Source organism: Microcebus murinus, chromosome 20 (genome assembly GCF_040939455.1).
Source record: "Microcebus murinus isolate Inina chromosome 20, M.murinus_Inina_mat1.0, whole genome shotgun sequence".
In the NCBI taxonomy this organism is placed as follows: domain Eukaryota; kingdom Metazoa; phylum Chordata; class Mammalia; order Primates; family Cheirogaleidae; genus Microcebus; species Microcebus murinus.
Window position 1 is genome coordinate 11,486,768 of NC_134123.1, and position 19,231 is coordinate 11,505,998.

The 19,231-nt window shown below is 64.1% G+C and overlaps 2 protein-coding genes across 4 annotated transcripts in view; one reads left to right on the forward strand and one right to left on the reverse strand.

The window, feature by feature from the left end:
* CIAPIN1 (cytokine induced apoptosis inhibitor 1) overlaps positions 1-19,231 on the reverse strand; it is a 328,736-nt gene that overhangs the window by 163,225 nt on the left and 146,280 nt on the right. The window lies entirely within an intron of this gene.
* Positions 1-19,231, forward strand: part of ADGRG1 (adhesion G protein-coupled receptor G1) — a 37,508-nt gene that overhangs the window by 4,617 nt on the left and 13,660 nt on the right. For 2 of the 3 annotated variants that reach the window (XM_012743973.3, XM_012743977.3), the window contains exon 1: positions 1,815-1,905. The exons of the other annotated variant lie outside the window; for it this stretch is intronic. The gene's annotated coding sequence lies outside the window, so the exon portion shown is untranslated. Of the gene's footprint in view, positions 1-1,814; positions 1,906-19,231 lie in introns of those variants that run through there. 3 annotated transcript variants of the gene reach the window in all.

Sequence of the window (19,231 nt, forward strand, 5' to 3'; positions counted from 1 at the left end):
AGAGCATGGCAAGCCAGCTCCTGCCCCGGCCAGGCTGCCCCGCAGGCCTCTCCTATGTGGCCAGGGCGGCAGCCGGCTCCATGCTGCTGGGTCCCTCCCTTGGCCATCTGCAGAGAGTGGAGTCTTCAACCCCCTGCTGGTCAGCACCCTCTGTGGGGTGGGGTGGGGGGAATCGGGGGACAGCTGCCCTGCTGGCCTGGCCCCTGGGGAACAGCGGAGGCTGCCCCAGCTACTAGCTGGCCAGGCCCTGAAGCACGGACCTTGGGGAAACTGAGGCTTAGAGGCAGCGCCTTGCCCAGGGACATGGCATGTCAGGGACTCCGCATCCTTTCCTGGATAACTCACTCCTGCTCCTGCATGCTGGCCCCGCAGCGTGGGCTGTCCCGCCTGGCCCCACTGCGGCGCTGGGAGGGGCGGCGGGCCTGGCACGGCCAAGTGCTCCCCGTGCCCGCCTGCCGGGCGTTGGATGGCCCAGCCTGGACAGCGGGCTGCTAGCGTGGGCAGCACGGAAGCCTGTGGCCTCCCCGCCCCCTGTAGGGCGGCTTTGCGCTCTTGCCTGCAGGCAGGTGGGGGTGTCTGGGCTCGCTCCCAGCCCAGCGTTGCCAGCTACGCGACCTTGGGCAGGCCGCTCTCCTCCCCGAGCTGCGTGTCTCCGCTGCGTCGTCCCCCCCACGCGGGGACCGTCTGCTGAGGGCTGGCGAGGCCGGTCTCCGCCACAAGTCAGACGCCTGCCGCTGCCTGGCAAGGTGGTGCTGGCAGGGAGAGGCTGGAGTAAATGGGCAGCAAGTGTCATTGCTATTGTTCTTACTACTGTTATTGCCACCGCCGCCCACGGCCTCACGCTGTGAGATCCTTAGGCACTTCCTACGGGAATCTCTGCCGGGCACGTGAGTTATCCGAAGCTTCCAGAACCTTGGCAGTGGGAGGGGCTGCTGGCAGGCGAGTGGCCAGAAAGGGGACGGGGCGGTGCGTTGGCCCATCTCCAAATTTCTCTCTCTGAGCTTTTGGAAACGCCAGGGATGACTCTTCACCTGGGCCTCAGTTTCCCCTGTGGCTCAACAGAGACCGTTTCTGGGAGGCCCTGGGGTCTCAGAATCCAGAACTTGAGTCTTGGCGTGCTGAGCCCATGCGTGCTTGGGGAGCACTGTGGTGGGCCCCCTCGCAGTGAGGACTCACCGGCTCCGAGGCGGACTCGGGTCGGCTGGTCAGCTGTGCGTGTCCCGGCTGGCCCCGTGCCAGGCTGCCTGCCACCGCTCCCTCCCGGCCTGCCTTCCGCTCTGCCGGTCAGCGCCGGCTCCCGCCTGCTGCCAAGGAGGCTGGACTCTCCTTCAGGAAGGGGCAGTTGTCGCCTGGGCCTGGGGGGTGGCGGGGAGGGCAGCATCCGAGGGGCCTGTTGCCGTGGCAACCCAGGCCTCTTTGCGGGAACTTTGGGGAGACCAGCCCCGGGGGAGCGACAGATGGAGGGCGAGGAGCCAGGGTGATCCCCAGCTGTGCCCGTCCCTGAAGCCTGGCACCTGTCTGCCTGGAGGAGGGCGAGTCTGAGGTGACCTCTCGCCGGTGCTGAGTCACGGGCATCCCCCAGGGCCACGGCCTCAGCCCCTCAGCCCTGCCCCTCCCGGTGTCTCTCTGAGAAATGCGTGACTCATGTGCATCCTCCGTCATCCCCAGCGAGCTCAGGGAGGAGGGAGGAGCCAGCTGGGAGGGGGGCGGTGTCCCCACCAAACACCGGCCCCTCCCCCGGCTCCGCACTGGCTGCCGCCCTGCCAGGACAGGGGCTGGAGCCTGCCACACGCCGGCTCACTCGGCAGCCTGCGGGGACCGGGACCGGCAGGTTAAGCCTCCGGGGTGGACCCTGAAAGGTGGTCCAGCCCCTGCCCCAACGCCGGACCCGCCACCTGGCACCAGGTACAGCAGGTGGGAGGAGGGATGGGTGTGTGTGTGTGTGTGTGTGTGTGAGTGAGTGACAGCTGACCAGAGGGTGGTAGAGTGGGGGGTCTTGGTGTCTCTGTGGGGCCCGGCCCAGATGATCATGGCCGTGGAGGGGTCTCTAGAGTTGGGGTGCATGACCAGGGAGATGTCTGAGCAGGGGGGTGCTGGGCCCAAGAGGAGCAGAACCTCTCAGAGCCACTCATCATTTGGTGGCTGGGGAAACTGAGGCTCCAGCGGCACAGTCAGCGGTCCCAGCAAGCGGGGGTCTGCTCTCTGGGCTGTGCGGTCGAGGTTCCACTGTACAGATGGGAGAACCGGGGCTCCGAGGGGGAAGTGGCTTGCCCATGGCCACAGAGCAAGTCAGGGGTGCAAGGCCAGGGCCAGCTCAGGGAAGAGGGGCACTTTGGCTGGGCACGACGCCTCTGAGTGCGGCTTCCCCGCAGCTGTCCTGGGGGCGGGGTCCCACTCTTACCACCAAGTCCCTCTTTGGGAGGAGACCGGCAGGGGGGTCTGAACACAGGGCGCCTGGAGACAGTGCTGGAGCCGGCAGAAGGACGGGAAGTGCAGGCTGGGGCCGAGGGTCCCCTGCCACCAACCACCAGACCTCAGGGCTCCCGCCTGCGTGGGACTGATAGGACCTCCCGCCCGCTCGCACCGGGGTGGGAAACCAGTGGTTCTTATCCTGCCACCAGCCTCCTTGTGTGCAGAGCTGGGGGCTCGGGGCCCTCGGGAGGGGACCGCTGCCCCTTTTACTGAGGGGGCGGGGATGGGGCTCCCCTGTGGCCGCTGTGGCCTGAGACCTGTGGGGCAGGTGGGAATAGCCTCCTTCAGAGGGCCAAGGAAGTTGGCTATGTTAAATAAGCATTTATTGAGTGCCTACTGTGTGCTCCATGCTGTCCTGGGGACATGGCAGTGAATGAGGCAAACAAGGTCTCTGGGGACTGGTGGGTGGCCCAGACCTGGTGGCAAGGGTCTGCCCTTCCCGAGGGTACCTGGGGCGGAGGCTGGGTCCCTTGGGGCAGAGACTGGTGAGAAGGAGCATACCTGGCCAGCAGGAGCCACAGGCTGCCAGGCGGGTTCCCCAGAGCCTAGGCCAGGGTCCTGGGGGTCTTCTCTGCCCATGTCCAGGGGTGGGACACCCCACTGTGCTGCAGGACCCCCAGGGACCCGAGATACAGGCCCACCTCAGCCCTAGCATCACTGCAGCCACCTTGCCCTGCCTCTCCTCTGGGCCTCAGTTGCCCCAGCTGCTAAATGGGTGTGGGGGTGAGCATGGCCGTCCTGCCTGGGGCCTGGCTCTGAGGGTGCCAGGTGAGGGAGGGTGCGGGCTCCAGGTGTGGCTATGATGGAGGGCCTGTGCCCCGGCCTGGGCCACGGGGCAGGGCAAGTCAGCCTGGAGTGACAGCCCCTCTCGTCAGGGACACAAACAAACAAGACAGTTGGGGGTGAGATAAGCAGTGAACAGAGGGCCCAGGAAGGGGATGAGGACCGAGGACCGGGAAGTCTGCAGAAGGCAGGGCACTGGGAGGACGGCGGGAGGGAGAAGGCGTTGACGTGTGTCCGAGCTCGGGGACGAGGTGGGGGTTCCTAGCAGGGGACAGCGTGTGGGAAAAGGTTTGGGAGATGATGCTGGGGGGCGGGGGGGTCTAGGGGGCACTGGAGCCGGGGCGTGGGCCATGTCATGGCTCTGGTGGGCCGTGCTGGAGGGTCCTGAGCTGCTCTGCAGGGGCAGGGAGGCGGGGGCGCTCTGCAGGACACTGCCGCCCGCAGCCAGGCCAGGTGGCCGCATGTGGCTGGGGCCCAGCCTGCGACCCTGGCAGGACAGGGAGGGTCGGCTGGGTTTGCCCTGTGGGGTTGGCCGTGCTGTCCCCGTCCCTGTCTGCTAGATTAGGGCTCGTGCTCGGGGGCAGCTTCATGGCTGAGGGAGAGGAGGGGAGGGGCGAGTGGGAGGTGGCAGAGCTGTGGCAGGGCTGCAGGGGTGGCGGGGGCGGGCAGGGTCTTCCCAGCAGGCCTGGCACAACAAAGGTGGCAGCAGGCAGGGCGCAGGATGGCCGGGAAGGGCCACCGCGGACCACGCTCTGGGGGACCTGGGCCCCCGGTCCCTTCATCCCGGGGAAAAGCCGTGTCTGGGTGGGGGCGGGGCGCTGTGCCGGCCTCAGGGACGCGGGACGGGCTTGGATGTGGCAGGGCCCGAGGGAGGCCACGGAGGAGGGAGAATGGGCGAAACTGGGCGGCACGGTTTGCCCCAAACCCCAGGGCAGCCGCCTCCTCCTGGACCGGAGCCCGAGCAGGGCCGGCACCCCGTCCCCATCCTCGGGGAGGCCCCGAGGCCCCCGCCTTCTGACTCACAGCAGATGGGGGCATCATGTGAGCGAACTCGGCAGCCAGGGTGACCAGACTCCAGGGACCGGGCAGATGGCAAATGGGGGGCGGGGCAGGCTGGCACAAAGGGGCCTCTCACCCGGGTGGGGCGGGGCCCTGGCACGGCCTCAGCCTCCCCCCGGCTGCCTTCCCCGGGACCTCGCCCCTCCTCCTGCCTCTGGTCTTCACACGCCTGCGCCCTGGGGAGTCCTGCAGACCCTGGGCTGGGCTGGGATGCGGGGCGGGCCGAGGGTTGGGCAGGAGGCTGGGACTCTAGTTTCTGACCACGGCCCCGTGCCGGCCTGCCCTGGCAGGAGTGGGCTAAGACACCCCTGGACTGGAACAGCCCTGGGCCTTCCCTGACCTCAGACTGTGCCAGGCCCTGGGCTCCGTGCTTTGCATGCTGTGCCCACTTTAGAGATGAGGACACTGAGGCCTAGGAGCCTTACCCAGCGAGTAACTCACGTCTTTGGGGCTCTGGAGTCTGGGCCCCTGTCTCCGGGAGGGGAGGGCTCCTGGGCTGGCCGAGCACCATGCTGGGAGCCAGAGGTCACGCTCCTTTGTCTTGAACCCCTCCCCTGCCAGTGCCAAACCCACGCCCCTTTAGGGCGACAGGGCCCGTAGAGGTAGCAGGGCTGGCTTTCCCAGGGAGAATCTTGGCTTCGTGTCTCTCTGATTGCGTGAACGTGGGCCTGTGCCTCAGTTTCCCCACCCGTAAACTGTGGATATTAATCACATCCAGCTCTGGGCTGTCGTGGGCACTGAGAGTGAACACAGGAGAGTGCACAGAGCGATACCTGGCCCACGTACAGAGCGACACCTGGCCCACAGACACGCTAAGCCTTACCGGGCAGAAGTGTGTATGGAGGCCCAGAACCTGCGATGACTTGCGACTACTACTTCCTGTCCCCGCTATCGCCAGGAGAGCTGGGGCCATCTGGACACCAGCGGGACTCGCTCAGCCCCCTTCGGCCTGGCTGGTGCTTTGGCGGGGAGGCCCGTGCGGCGGACGCAGGCTCCCGGGCTGGCGCCGGCTCAGGCGTTTATGGTGCGCTCGGCAGTTTCCAGGCCGAGATAAAAGCGCAGCCCCGCGGAGCTGGCAGAGCTCCGGGCAGCAGGGACGGGCCTGTCTGCATTAGCGCGAGGCGGCCTGGGCCCGCGGGGTTTGGCGTCCGGGAGTCAGCCCAGCTCTGGTCCCTTGAAAGACTGGTGGTTCTATGGCTAATGGCTCCAGCCTGGCTCTCGGGCTCAGGGCCACTTACACCAACTCCAAAACAGAGATAGAAGCTGCCTCTGCCACCTCGCAGACCCTCCCGTCCCCAGGCCTCTGTCCTGCTCCTCTCAGCAGCCCTGGCCTGAAGCCTCAGGGCGCAGGGGTAAATAGGACTTTTGAGACGAGCTTTGGAGACCTGCCTCCCGCTGCCAAAGGTCATGGCGTCTCTAGACCTCAGTTTCCCCGCCTGTGAGTGAAGATCACAGCACCAGCCCCTTGCAAGGTTGTTGCTGAAGTTTAGGGCAACAAATGGCAGCAGAGTGTGTACCTAGCACAACGTGTGGCTCCTAGAGTGATTCCTGAAACCTCAGCGGAAGGGTCGTTGAGTTAGGACTGGCTTCAAATCCTTGACCTGTGACCTTGAGCAAGAGGCTCGATTTCCCTGAGTCTCACTACTTGGGCTGTAAAAATCTCTAACATCTAAATGAGACCCTGTGGGGATTGCCTGAGACAGCCACACGTCGTAGGGACTTGTGACAAGGAGACCCCGTCCCCAGCTGTCCTGACCGTGGCTTCCCCATCTGCCAGCCCAGCTGCCCCCTGGGGAGACAGCACAAGGTGGGCGGTGAGCGGCGTGGGCTCTGGAGCTGCCTGATTCTTTCCTAGCTCCGACAGCTGTGTGAACCTGGGCAAGTGTAGCAACCTCTCTGTGCCTCATTTTCCTAATCTTTAAAATGAGGGTGTGATGGCACCTTGGGACACATCAGCGAGCCATTAGATTTTAGCCGCTGAGTGCAGTGTCTGGCAAACCGTAAGTGCTGTTGTCTATTGTCACTGCCACTACTCTGGGCCGCCACCAAGCCCTTCTCTTAGGTTGCTGCAGAGACTGTCCCATAGCATTGACCCATCTCCCTCGATGTCACTGGGAAAGACACCGATCCCCAGAGACACCAGTCCCTTGGACACTCCCTTCCAAAGGGGTCTTGATCTGCTGGCCTGAGGTGTTGTCCGGCCTGGCGCTCGCTCCTGCCCCCCAAGACCTGAGGCCGCCCAGGTTTGGGAGTTAGTTATAAGTGACCCTGAGCCTGGAGAGCCACAGAACTGCTGACCTTCCAGGTGACAGAGGCCACTGTCCTAGGCCAGGAGAGGAGGCTCTGGTCGCTTCTCTGCTAAGCGAGGCTCCCCCAGCCCCTGGGGGCTGGGCTGAGCAGCTGACCCCTTCTGGGTCCCTGGCCCAGGCTGGCACCCTGGCTCTTTAACCCTATGCCCGAGGGACAACTGCCCAGACCCACCTGCCTTTATGGTGACAAATGCTAGGGGTGAACCCCAGGGGCTGGCTGGGGCAGCTGAGTCACGCTCGGCCCTGGTGCCCTCTGCCCACGGCTCCCCTGCCGTGTCACCGTCTGGGCATGCGCCAAACTCCTCACTGCCCACAAAGACCCTCATTCAGTCCCGGGTGCTGCTGGCCCTTTAAGATTTGGATCCTTACCTGCATTTCACAGATGAGGAAGCAGGTCCAAGGTCCCTGGGCAGTCGTGGGACCTGAACCTTGTCTCCTGCCTGTGAGCCTGGACTTTCCCCCTGTAGCACTGCAGATGGTTGTTCCCATTGGAGGTAGTGAGTTCCCCGTCCCTGTAGGTGTTCAAGCATGGCAGGGAAGATGTAGAGGGAACTTGGACATCACGTGAGGCTCCTCTTTACGGCTCTTTCCAGCCCTTAGCTTTTCTGGCCCTGGGGGAGACGGCCACCAAATTCCCACGTTCTCCCAGTCGTTAAGTCCCTAAGCAGCACGTGGGTCATTCTAGCATCATCCGTGATGGGTGTGGGACATCCACCTCCTGCATCTTCAGGGCCCCTGGTCCCCTTACCCGACAGGCCGAAGCTGGCTAAGGTGTTCCCAGCCCCATGGCACTGCCCCTTCCCACACCTGCATGTGGCGTCACCTCCCTGGAGCCCTGGGCAGTGGGCAGGGTCGGGAGGAACCGTTTCCTCAAAGCTGTCCTTATCCTACGCCGCGGCTGTGCCTGCCACGCCCTCTGTGGGCCCTGCCACCTGTGCACACAGCAGGGAACCAGAGGGGCGGGTCTGTTCTCCGGCTCTTTCCTGCCGGCCCTGGTGCCCGAGCGGGGGGAGGGGGAGCAGGGACCGAGCGCAGCACCCGTCGCCAGCCACGCTGGGGAGGACAGCCAGTGCCCTCCTTGGAGACCCTGCCGTGGACGTCAGCATGCGGGAGTCCTGGGTTTGGGGAGCCCGGGACAGAAGCTGCAGTGACAGCCACCCAGGGAGGACGGCGGTGTTTGCAGCCCACGAGAGTGTAGGAGTGAGCGAGGTCTGGCCGGGCCCTGCTCCCGGGCTGTGAGGCCTTGGGCGGGTGGCTCAGCCTCTCTGAGCCTCGGTTTCCACCTCCACACAGTGGCTGGTGCTAGCCCTCCGTGTCGTGGAGGTGCCAGGGCAGGGGGTGGGGCCACGCAGGACAATGGAGCCGGCACAGGGAAGTGCACAGAACTGCGTTTCCATCCAGTGTTACCGGCTCTGTGTCCCTGGACAAGTGGCTTCTCCTCTCTGAGCCTCAGTTTCCCCAGCTATAAAATGGGAATGATGGTATCTCATAGAATGGCCATGGAGTTACGGGAGTGCATATCACGTGGTTTGTGCTCATATGTGGTTCCCTTCCCTGCCCTAGATCTCTTGAGAGTCTGTGCAGGTTCTTGGGGCACACCCCACCCCAGGTTCCTAGACCCCAGGACCTCCCTGGCCACAGACAGGTGCCATTTCCCCCTCCTTGCTTGGAAAGCCCATGGGGGGCCCAGGTGGAAGCTTGGCATTTGCAGCAGTGGGAAGGTGACCCACCTTCATTGGCAAACCTCCTGCCTGGGCCTCCTTTAGCCTGAGCCACAGGAGTGGGCCTTCTTGGGCCTTGGAGGTGTAACTTTGCCTTCACGTAGAGAGAAAACCCAAGGTTTGCTGCTCATAGGTTCAGATGGGATCTCAGACATCGTCTAATCCAGCACACATTAAAACTGTCTATGGCCCCAGTGGTTTAGGAAAGGCAGCCTTCTGAACTGCAGGACTTCTCAGAGCCTTTACCAGGCAGATGTGTGTTGGAGGGGGAGTCAGCCTGGTGTTTCGGATCCTATCCCTGCTCTCAGGCTGTGCCCCGTCTCGGAAGCCCCACTGTGGCCAAGCAGCTGGCAGAGGGGCATGTGCCCCTGATCCAGTTAGAGGCTGGGAAGTGGGGGATGGCTTGGTGCTTGAACTGTCCCCTCTCCCCACCCCCCATCTACCCCGAGCGGCACTTTGGGGTTGCATCTCTAGTGTCAGGAACTGGGTCCTATCGGGGAGAGGCCTGGAGCTTGCCTGGCCTGGCTAGAGCCCCAGCTGGGTCTCACTCATTCGTTTATTCAACGGGCAGGCATGGGGCCCGTCCTGTGGACCGGGCACCGCGCTGGCACAAGAGATCCGGCAGTGAGCATGGCCCACGCTGGGAATGCGTAAGGAGCGAGCAGGTGGCAGGTCATTTTGGTGCGAGGTGCCACAGAGACAACAAAACAAACACGGAAGGGAGTAACGGATGCAGAAGGCAATTTCGACCGGGTAGTCACGGGGGGCTTCTCAGGGGAGGGGACATTTGAGCTAAGCCCCGGGCAGGAGCCAGTCAGGAGAAGGGACCTGGAGAGACTGTCCCGTGTGGAGGGAAGAGCACGTGCAAAGGTCCTGAGGTGAGTCTGAGGATATAGGAGGGGTCTGTCTGGAGTTGCCGGATGCAGGGAAGGGACGCGGTGCGAGGGGACTTGGGGGGTGGAGCGGGGTCGTTAGCTCGGCAGTCACGCTGCTCCCGGAGCCTCAGCTTTCTGACTTATGAGCCTCGTCACTTTTGTCCCCCACCCTCGCCCTGGCCGGGGTGTTGTAGGTGTGAAGCAGGCAAGTGGTTTGTCAGCCGCTTTGGCTTTTGGCTCCCGCAGCCTTGAGCTTCAGAGCACATTTGTCGCTGGGAGTTTGTGGCTGGGACGGGAAGGCCGTGTCTCTTTCCCTGGGCGTTGCCGTAGCAGCGTGCGTGACAGGCGGGGTGCCCCATCTCTGCCCGCCCCCGGGGTGCCCTGAGCGCAGCCCCCTGCCAGCCCCTTTCAGACGCAGGAGCCTTTGATCAACAGAGGCCCCTCTCCGGCCCACGGCCACCTCGCTTTCCGGGGAAGGTTCCACCAGAGAACAGCGGCTCCTTTCTTTGCTTTCTTTTCCTCTTCCTCCGGGGCCGAAAATAGCGCCTGAATGGGACCGGCTCTGGGCCGGCAGCGAGACAATAGCCGCCTCCTGGCTCTGGTCCATCGCAGGGGTGGGGCGTTGCAGAGGGACCACACTCCCCCCACCCGCACCGCCAGGCCCCTGCAGCCTTTCCCATGGCCTCTGCCAGAAACCGTCCCCAAGCCCCTGCAAGGCCTTGGGGCGTGATGGCCCGTGGGCTTCCCCTGTTGCGTGTGGGCAAGTGCTCACAGCTGGTTGACTGAGACCCGGGCCTCTGCACCCCTGAGGAGTCCGGCCCTGTCTGCTGGCCCCGCTGTTAGTCTGTAGCCAAAACCCTCTCCGGGGACCCTGGCCCCCGGCTCTCTCTGGTGCCCCGTCTGGCACACGGAGGACACCTCATGGTTTTGATGTCCTCTTCTCTTTGACTCAGTGGGTATGAAGGACTTTTTAGAAATCAAAGGAATGTGTCCTCTTGGGAGGAAGTGAGCTCCCTGTCACTGGAGGTAATCAAATAAAGTTTGTGCACTGGGAAACTGGGGGAAGTGGAGGATTAGTCAAGCATCAGATGGACATTTGATCTTGATGCCTTCACATCTCAGAGGAGATCTCTGTTTGAATTTCATACTCCTCCCTTCCCAGCTAGGTGGCCTTGAGCAAGTCTCGTCCCCTCCCTGGGCCTCTGTTTGCCTGTCTGCAAGCTGGGTCCACAGGGCTAACTTTGCAGAGCGGTGGGGACGGATGTCTAAGGTGCCCAGCGTGGTGCCTGGCTCATGGGAAGGGTTTCGAAGGTTGGGCTCTGTGTCCCTCCCTCCCCGGACTGGCAGGGAGAGTCTGAGCCACTTCTGGCCCCCGGGGAGCTCTGGAGGAAACTGCCGGGAGGAGCCTGCAGCCCCAGGGCTAACTCAGGAGGGGGATTCTTGATGGACTGTGGCAATCTGGGAAGGCTTTCTGGAGGAGGAATTTTTAGGGAAGTATGATGCACACGTTGTGCTCTCGACAGCCAGTGGTGGGAGTTAAGGAGTGTCCAGCCCGGCAGCGTGAGGCCAAGGCCACAGTCTGACAGCCGCCAGAGGCCAAATCCAGCTACCAGCAGGCAGAACCTGGCCACGGGGGCGGCTCCTACTGGGTTCGGAAGAGATGTGGTTTTAAAGTCAATGAAATTTGCATGAAATCGCATGAATTTGCATGAATTTGCGAATTTCATGTAAAAATCTATGGCTCTGCTTCTCTTGAGAAACTGGAAGCTCTGGCTCTGTGAGGTCCCTTCCAGACAGGCAGGTGTCCCCATTGCGCCCCACAACCTGCTGTCCTGAACCCTGCCCTTCCTCCCGCCAGCTCCCCGCCTGGACGGGCGGCGTCCGAGTGGAAGGACTTGGGTGCAGCACAAGTTAGGGAGTCGCACCGCGATGCTGGGTCGGAGCCCAGCAGTGACTTAGTCCCTGCAGCTGCCAACGGTTGCCAGGGCAACGGTTGCCAGGGGCTGCTGTCACCTGCGCCCCTTCTCCCGCGCTGGCTGGCGCTGGCTGGCGGCTGAGGCTTCTCAGCTTATCTTCCCCGGCTGCCCCCTTTGTTTGAGGCTCCGTTGAGGGGGTGGCGGCTGGGGTGGCCCAGCTTCAAAGTCCCCTCCGTCTCCTCGGACTCGGACTCGGGGAAGACCGCCCCGACGCCCCAGGGCTGCTGCCTGCGAGCAAGGAGAGCCCTTTGCTCAGCCACTCGCGCTCTTTACGTGTCTGTCGTGCACTTTGTGCCACCAAGGAGGCGTCCAGGTATGATTCTGCCCCCTTCCTCGTCCCTCTCCCCCTGGCCCTCTCCCGTCTCCCCTCCTCTCCCCTCCCTGTGTGCTCCTCCCCCTCCCCACCCCCGGCCCCTCTATCTTTGGCCTCTCCCTCCACCCCTCTGCCCTGCCTGGTGGTGCCCTAGCAGGTGGGGTGGGCACGGGCTGGGGTGGCCCTGAGGACCCTGGGGAGTCACAGGCAGTATTCTAAGGGGACATGGGCAATTCGATAACAGCCTCAATCTCAAGGAAGTGGTTGGGGGTGAGAGCTCCACACCCTCCTCCCGGTCGAGCCCTGGCTGAAGAAGATTCTCTCTGGTCCCGGGCTGCACCCCGGCCTCAGAGACAAGCCCGTGCCACGTGCTGGGAGGGGTGTCCAGTGAGCGAGGAAGACCCGAGGTGCAGGGGTGGGAAGAGTGTTGAGCGGGGCTGGGGTCCAAGGCCACCTGGGCCCTTGGGAAACCCTTGGAAACCCATTCTCAGAAGCATTTTTTTACTGTGACTTCTAAAGAGAAGGCCTTTGTAACGGTCGGGTCAGTTCAAGCGGGAAATGGTTCCAGATGAAGAGCTTGGGTTCCAGGGCTGGCCCTGGTCACGCCCAGCCTGCACCGCTCCCTGTGGCCTGGGCAGGGGACTTGGCCTCCCCGGCCTCACTGTCCTTACTTGCCAAATGGGAGTGAGGTTTCTAGAAAGATCAAATGTTTCACTGTGTGTGAAGAGCTTAGAACCCCGTCTCGCTAGCTCAGAGAGCTTCATTAAGGTTCATTCTGCTCAGTGCCGCTACTTCCCTTCCCCGGAGGGCGCCCGGGCCCCCAGCTCTACTGGGGCAGGGTCCCATGCGCCCCTCCGCCAGCCATCTGGGGCCTGGAGGAGGAAGGGAGGCCGGCGTCTGTCCTTGGGGACGCTCGGGGTGCTACCCTCCAAACGCGGGCGTTCTGCCAGGCCCGGGCATCTGAACTGCAGCCCCAGAAAACAAGCAGGGAGGTGACTGGGCTGGCCGTGTGGGCCCGGCCTTGGGCAATTTGTGAACGCAGACAGGGAAGGGGAACTTCAGCCAGACAGCTGAGGCCGGCTGTGGTTTGAGAGGGAAGAGGCCGGGCCGCGGCGGAGGACGGGGCTGGCGTCCTCCTTGCCCCACGTAGGGACATGCCCTGCCCTTACCTGCGGGCTTCCCGAAGCTGGCTCGGTTTTGACGGCCCTGGGCTCCAGAGAAGGTAGGTGAGGGACAGGGACCATAGTTGTTCACTTGACAGAGGAGGAAACTGAGGCCCAGAGAGGGGATGGACTGGCCCAAAGTTTCCAGGCCAGCTGGCTGCAGAGGGAGTCCCAACTTTGTCCCCGCAACTCCTGCCACCCTGCTGTGGGAATGTGCCTGTCCCGGGCAGGTGCTGGCTGGTGCGCCCGGGAGGAGGCCCAGCCGCTCCTGGACGGGACAGGCTGCAGATGTGGCCACGAGCCTCTGCCTGGCGCAGGCCGCCCGGGAGCGTGAGCCGAACAGGCCTGGCGCCCGAGTCCCCGGACCGCTCATGCAGATCCCGGTGCCCAAGCCCTGCCCCAGACTGGGTTCCCAGGGCTGGCTGCCCTCCTAGTCCCTTCTCCTCCCTCAGCTTCGAAGGCTCCTCAATCAACTCTAAAACTCGGAGAGCCTTTGATTCTCAGCTCCTCAAAGCTCGTGCATCCTCAAATTCTCTCTCTCTCTCGTCCGACATTCGGAGTGTCTTAGCTGCATGGGGCCAGGCCTACGGCCCAGCTGGCGGTGGCTGCTGTTAATGGAATGGCCCGCCTGGGGACAGGCCTGGCAGTGCCCCTTTCCCCACTCGCTGGTGCTGCGGGCGGAGGGAATTCGGGACAGGCCTGAGCGTATCCCAGGCTCACTGGGGACCTCTTGCCTGGAAGTGTCAGGGATGGTGATAAGTTGCCCCGGGGAGCACTGGAGTCTCAGTGGCTCCTGCAGCCCATCTCATGCTAGCTAATGGCCTTTGGGATAGCTCAGAGGGGCGGAGGGGGCTGGAGGTGCTAGCCGGCTTCTGTCTGTGTAGTGTCAAGATTTCCAAGAGGCTGTTTTTCATGTGGATAACAGGTGTCCATGCAAAAAAGGCTCCCCCTTCACATTGGGCTGGGAAACTGTACCCAACCAAGTTTTGTGGGTTTCCTCCTGCAGGACTTATCAGAACCTTTGATATGCTAATGTATAGGAGAAAGTAGGACCGACAAGCATTTTTCTAATCTGGGGACTAGTGCTCCTTGGAAGTGCTTTGGCAAGCTACCTCATGGTAATGATGAGGAGACTGAGTCCCAGACAAGGGAAGCGACTCCAAAGACCACACGGCCTGTGAGGTGAGGTGGACCTCGGCTGGGCCGGAGCCCACGCTTGGCTGCTCACCGGCTGCGTGATCTTGGGCATCACCTTGTGGGCTTCAGTGTCCCTACTTTACAGTGGGGACACTGGTAGCAATTGCCTCGCAGGGCGGCTGTGGGGACTGGGCAGTTAATTTGCGGGAAGAGCGTTGCACGGTGCCAGGCGCTGACGGACGCTGTGGCCCCCTCCCACCCCAGCCTCCAGCAGGCAGGAGGCTGGAGATGGGAACACCGAAGGCCAGCTCGTCCCTGGGGTGAGGCTGTGTGGCAGGGGCAGGGGTGAGGCTGTGTGGCAGGGGCAGGGGTGAGGCTGTGTGGCAGGGGACGGGGTGAGGCTGTGCAGCAGGGGCAGGGGTGAGGCTGTGCGGCAGGGGACGGGGTGAGGCTGTGTGGCAGGGGACGGGGTGAGGCTGTGTGGCAGGGGCAGGGGTGAGGCTGTGCGGCAGGGGACAGGGTGAGGCTGTGTGGCAGGGGACAGGGTGAGGCTGTGTGGCAGGGGCAGGGGTGAGGCTGTGTGGCAGGGACAGAGGCTGAGGCTGTGCAGCAGGGGTAGGGGTGAGGCTGTGCGGCAAGGGCAGGGGTGAGGCTGTGCGACAGGGGCAGGGCTGAGGCTGTGTGGCGGGGGCAGGGGTGAGGCTGTGTGGCAGGGGCAGGGGTGAGGCTGTGTGGCAGTGGAGGGGCTGAGGCTGTGTAGCAGGGGCAGGGGTGAGGCTGTGTAGCAGGGGCAGGGATGAGGCTGTGTGGCAGTGGAGGGGCTGAGGCTGTGCGGCAGGGGAGGGGCTGAGGCTGTGTAGCAGGGGCAGGGGTGAGGCTGTGCAGCAGGGGCAGGGGTGAGGCTGTGTGGCAGTGGAGGGGCTGAGGCTGTGTAGCAGGGGCAGGGGTGAGGCTGTGTAGCAGGGGCAGGGGTGAGGCTGTGTGGCAGTGGAGGGGCTGAGGCTGTGCGGCAGGGGAGGGGCTGAGGCTGTGTAGCAGGGGCAGGGGTGAGGCTGTGTGGCAGTGGAGGGGTGAGGCTGTGTAGCAGGGGCAGGGGTGAGGCTGTGTAGCAGTGGAGGGGTGAGGCTGTGTAGCAGGGGCAGGGGTGAGGCTGTGTGGCAGTGGAGGGGCTGAGGCTGTGTAGCAGGGGCAGGGGTGAGGCTGTGCGGCGGGGGCAGGGGTGAGGCTGTGTAGCAGGGGCAGGGGTGAGGCTGTGCGGCGGGGGCAGGGGTGAGGCTGTGCGGCGGGGGCAGGGGTGAGGCTGTGCGGCGGGGGCAGGGGTGAGGCTGTGCGGCGGGTCTGGTGCGAGATCAGCGAGCCGGCCGGGCCTGGGTATTTGCCAGGCAGCTCGCTTAGTTTCCTTCTCCTTTATTGTAGAAAATTCCTGAAGCCTGAAGACACTCTGCGTCCCGTCCCCAGGATCCCAGGGCACCCTTCTTGGAGGGAGCTCCCCGCCCCGGCCTGGGCCCATCCCCGCTGTGGGTGGCGAGGGTGGCGTTGGCAAGTGTGCCGCCAGGCGCCGTGGCGCGGCGGGGGCTGCGCTGGGAGCGGGGCCTGGTCTTAGTCCCGCCTGGTCTGACAGGGCGTCAGGACGCGGTGTTTCCAGGTATGAAAATGTCTGGGAACTGCGGGAAGGAGGGTCCCCTCAGCCTCCAGCCCACCCCCGGGGAGGAAGCGCCTGCGGGAGTCCCCGCGCTCTGGCCGGGCTCCGTGCCTGTCCCCGACGTCTGTCTGAGCGGCCTCCTCTTCCTCCTCTGCTAACTGCCCCGACAGCCGCCCGCTTCCCAGCTCTCCCCCTCGCCCCCTGCGCACACGCACACACGCACTCGTGCACACGCATGGCCACAGGCATTTGTGCACATGCACGGGCACATGCACTTGTGCACATGCACGGGCACACACACGGGCACACGCACTTGTGCACACGCACGGGCACAGGCACTTGTGCACATGCACGGGCACATGCACTTGTGCACACGCACAGGCATACACATGGGCACATGCACTTGTGCACACGCACGGGCACAGGCACTCATGTACACACGTGTGCGTGCACACGCTCTCACCCCCCCTCCCTGGCCAAGTCCTTCCTTCCCGTGGCCCTCTGCCCCGGCCCGCGCTGCCCTGCCTGCCGGAGCACAGCCAGGACAGGAGCCCGAAGGGCTGACAGCGCCGGGTCCCCTCCCTCCCGCTGCCCCGGGGAGGGCCCTTCTGAGCGGGAGGCCCCCACTGGGCGAGACCAGCTTGGACTGGACACCGACTCGGGGTCCCTCCTTGGCTCTGTGCCACCGCCCCCGCCCAGGCGCCCGGCACCCTGCTAAATGCGGGGGGACCGGAGAGGGGCGTGACATGGCTTGTCACAGGGTGTGCAGGAGGCACCGCTGGGAGGCTGGCTGCCCCGCCCGAGTCCAGGCGCTGACACGTAGCAGCTGAGGGACGTGGGGCGGGTCCCCACCCCTCTCTGAGCGTCTCTCCTTACGTCCATCCCTGGCTTGTAAACCATGGTCCCCGAGCCCGCGTGTGTCACTAATGGGGCGCTTGTTAAAGCCAGGCCCCGACCCCACCCCGCCTGACACGCCAGCCCCTCGGGGCCTGAGAACCCGCATTGTAGCACATTCCGGGATGGGGGTCAGACGCAGGGGAGGTGCGGGCGCCTCGGCTGTCGTCATGGCAATGGGCGTGCTGAGTGCGGGCGAGAACACGGTTAACCCTGGTGGCGGCTGGGCGAGTAGGGACAGCTTCCTGGGGGAGGTGTGTGTCGGTCCAAGGGACGGAGGCGGCACCAGGTCTGTGTTCCCGGCCGGAGTGGCAGGGCGGCGCCGCCCCGGGAAGGGCCAGCCCGGTCCTGTCCACTCAACTTCCACCTCCATCCTCTGCGGAAATGGCTTTTCCAGGAGCTCGCCGGCCAGCGTGACTCGAGCTCCACCGGGGCTGGCGGGGGAAGTGACTCAGGCCCCCCGGGAGAAAGTGAGCCCTGGGTCCCTGCCCCCATGTGGGGGCGGGGCGGGCCCAGCAGGAACGGGAGCTGGACCTGCGGCCAGCTACCGGCCCATTGTGTCCCCCCTTGTGTGCTTGGGGCCAGCCTGTTCTTGCGGTGTTTACGGAAGGCCTGAGGTCAGGCGGCCACCCTGGCAGGGGACCGGCCCAGCCCCCTCTCTCAGGCCGCAACTCTGCTCCCCGCTCCCCCCCTTCTCTACGGGGGACCCCAAAGCCAGGGGTGGGCGCACTCGTGTCTGGGGCCTTTACCAAGGCCGGCCCTGCCAGGAGGGGAGGCTGGGCACCAGCGGTCTGGCCTGGTCTGGGAACAGACAGCCGTCCCCAGCCTCGGTTTCCTCGTCTGTAAAACGGCGGAACAGCAGGACCCGCCTGGCCGGGTGGCTCTGAGGATTCACTGTGGCAGGGCAGCCTGGCCACTGTCATTCTGGAGGTGTCGCTAGAGCTCCCCTCCGAGACTGGCTCTGGCTGTGTCCCAGCCTGAGGCCTCGGGGCGGGCGAGGGCCTGGCCTGCTGCGCACTTGACAATTGGGGCCAGTCCCGAGGGGCCCCAACTCCACACGCACTTGACAACTGGGGCCAGTCCCGAGGGGCCCCAACTCCACACACCCCTGGTGCCGTTTGGGGGGTGGCAGGTGCGTGTACGCGGGGCAGACCTGGGGCACAGCATGGCAGGGGAAGGGGGAGGCGCTAAGTGGATGGGCGGGACAGTGCCCTGCCCCTGCCGGTCCTGTTGGGTTGGAATCTCCCTGTCCCCAGCCCGCTCTGCTATGCAGGCAGGCCCGGGCGGAAAGGAGCCTCATGCTGGAACAATTTCCCCTCAAGGTGCTCAGCGGGTGATCGCGCTGCGGGGGGCAGGGTAGGCACAGGAGGGGGACAGGAGGGGCCTTCGACGGCCCAGGGGGCTGAGTTGGGGACAGGCATACTGAGCTGACACCATGGTGCCTGCCGCGCCGCGCCCATGGCCCCGTGCTAAGCCCTCGACAGGCATCAATTCATTTAATTCGCACAGTGACCCTGGGGTGGGCTTTGTTTTTATTCCTCTACACAGGTGAGGAAAGTGAGGCCCAGAGAGGGTGGGTAAGTGGCCCAAGGACACACAGCTAGTTAGTGAGCGGGGCAGCCAGGATTCGAACCCTGGCAGTCTGGCTCTAACCCACCTCACTAACTACGGGTGGGTTAAAGGAAGCCAGGCAGCCCCTGCCCCTCAAGCCTCAAGAATGCAGATGGGCCCTGAGTTGTCCCCCTCAGAGTGGCTGCTCAAGCAGCTGGGGAGGACTCCAAGTGTCAGGGGTAGTTTGTCCCACGTGTGTGTTTAAATCCCTTCCATGGCACCCCGTGATGGTACAGCTTCACTTGTGGCCTTCCAGTGACGGGGAGCTCACTCCCTGTCCCTCTGCCTTACTCTCAAGGGCCAATCCGGGAGGCCAGATGCCAGGCGATGGCTCTGTGCTGTCCTGCACCCTCGTCTCCTGACAGTGGGGCCACTCTGAAGGTCACAGGCCAGAGAGATGATAGACTGGCCAGCTCCTCCCTGCCTGCCGAGGGAGGCAGGGCCAGCCACAGGAAGTCGCTGGCCCTCTTTGGGTCTCAGATGGGAAATTTGAATCAAATTCTCCAAATGAGCTTTGAGTTTGTAAGTGGCGAGTGGGGGTCACAGCGAGGGGGCTTCCTGGAGGAAGTGACGTTTGGACGGGAGGTTAGAGGTGCCCAGCGACAGGGGCTGGCAGAAAGTAGAAGGGAAGGGGGGTGCAGAGGACGTGTCCCGGATGTCGGGTTTCCTTCTGCTGGCCTGAGGTGGCAGGAGGTGGTTTTGACAGGAATCAGAGTGTGGAGAGGGGACACAGTGAATCACGACCCAGGGGACGGTGCTGTTCCCTAGAACACTTTCACATCCTTCTCAAGGGTGTGTCCTGCGGGGCCACCAGGGCAAGGTGACGAGCTCATGTCACCTAGGATTGGGCTGATGAGGCCTGAGCAATTGGGGCCCCATCCACATGGTGGGACAGGGGGACACAGGGCACTGGCTGTGGTTGGAAGGGCCAGGTTCATGTGAGGGAGGACTGGTCCAGGAGACAATGAGCTCCTGCCTGGGACACCCCTGCCTTTAACACTGTCCTCGAATATTCAGTTCAAAGGCCACCTCTTCCTGAAAGCCCTCTTTGGTTTCTCCCAAACTGAGACTGCTCGTGTGCCCATGGGTCGCCAGGCACCCCTTCGTCTGGCTGGTGGCAGATGGGTGCATCTGTCACTGTGGCCAGGTGCAGCTTCCCACAGGATGAGGTTGCCTGTTTGTGTCTGTGGGCACCCGGCTCCACCACAGGGCCAGCTGGCAGCACGGAGGGCCGGGCCACCTGGCAACTCTCTGTAAGTGCCAGGCCCCCAGGTTC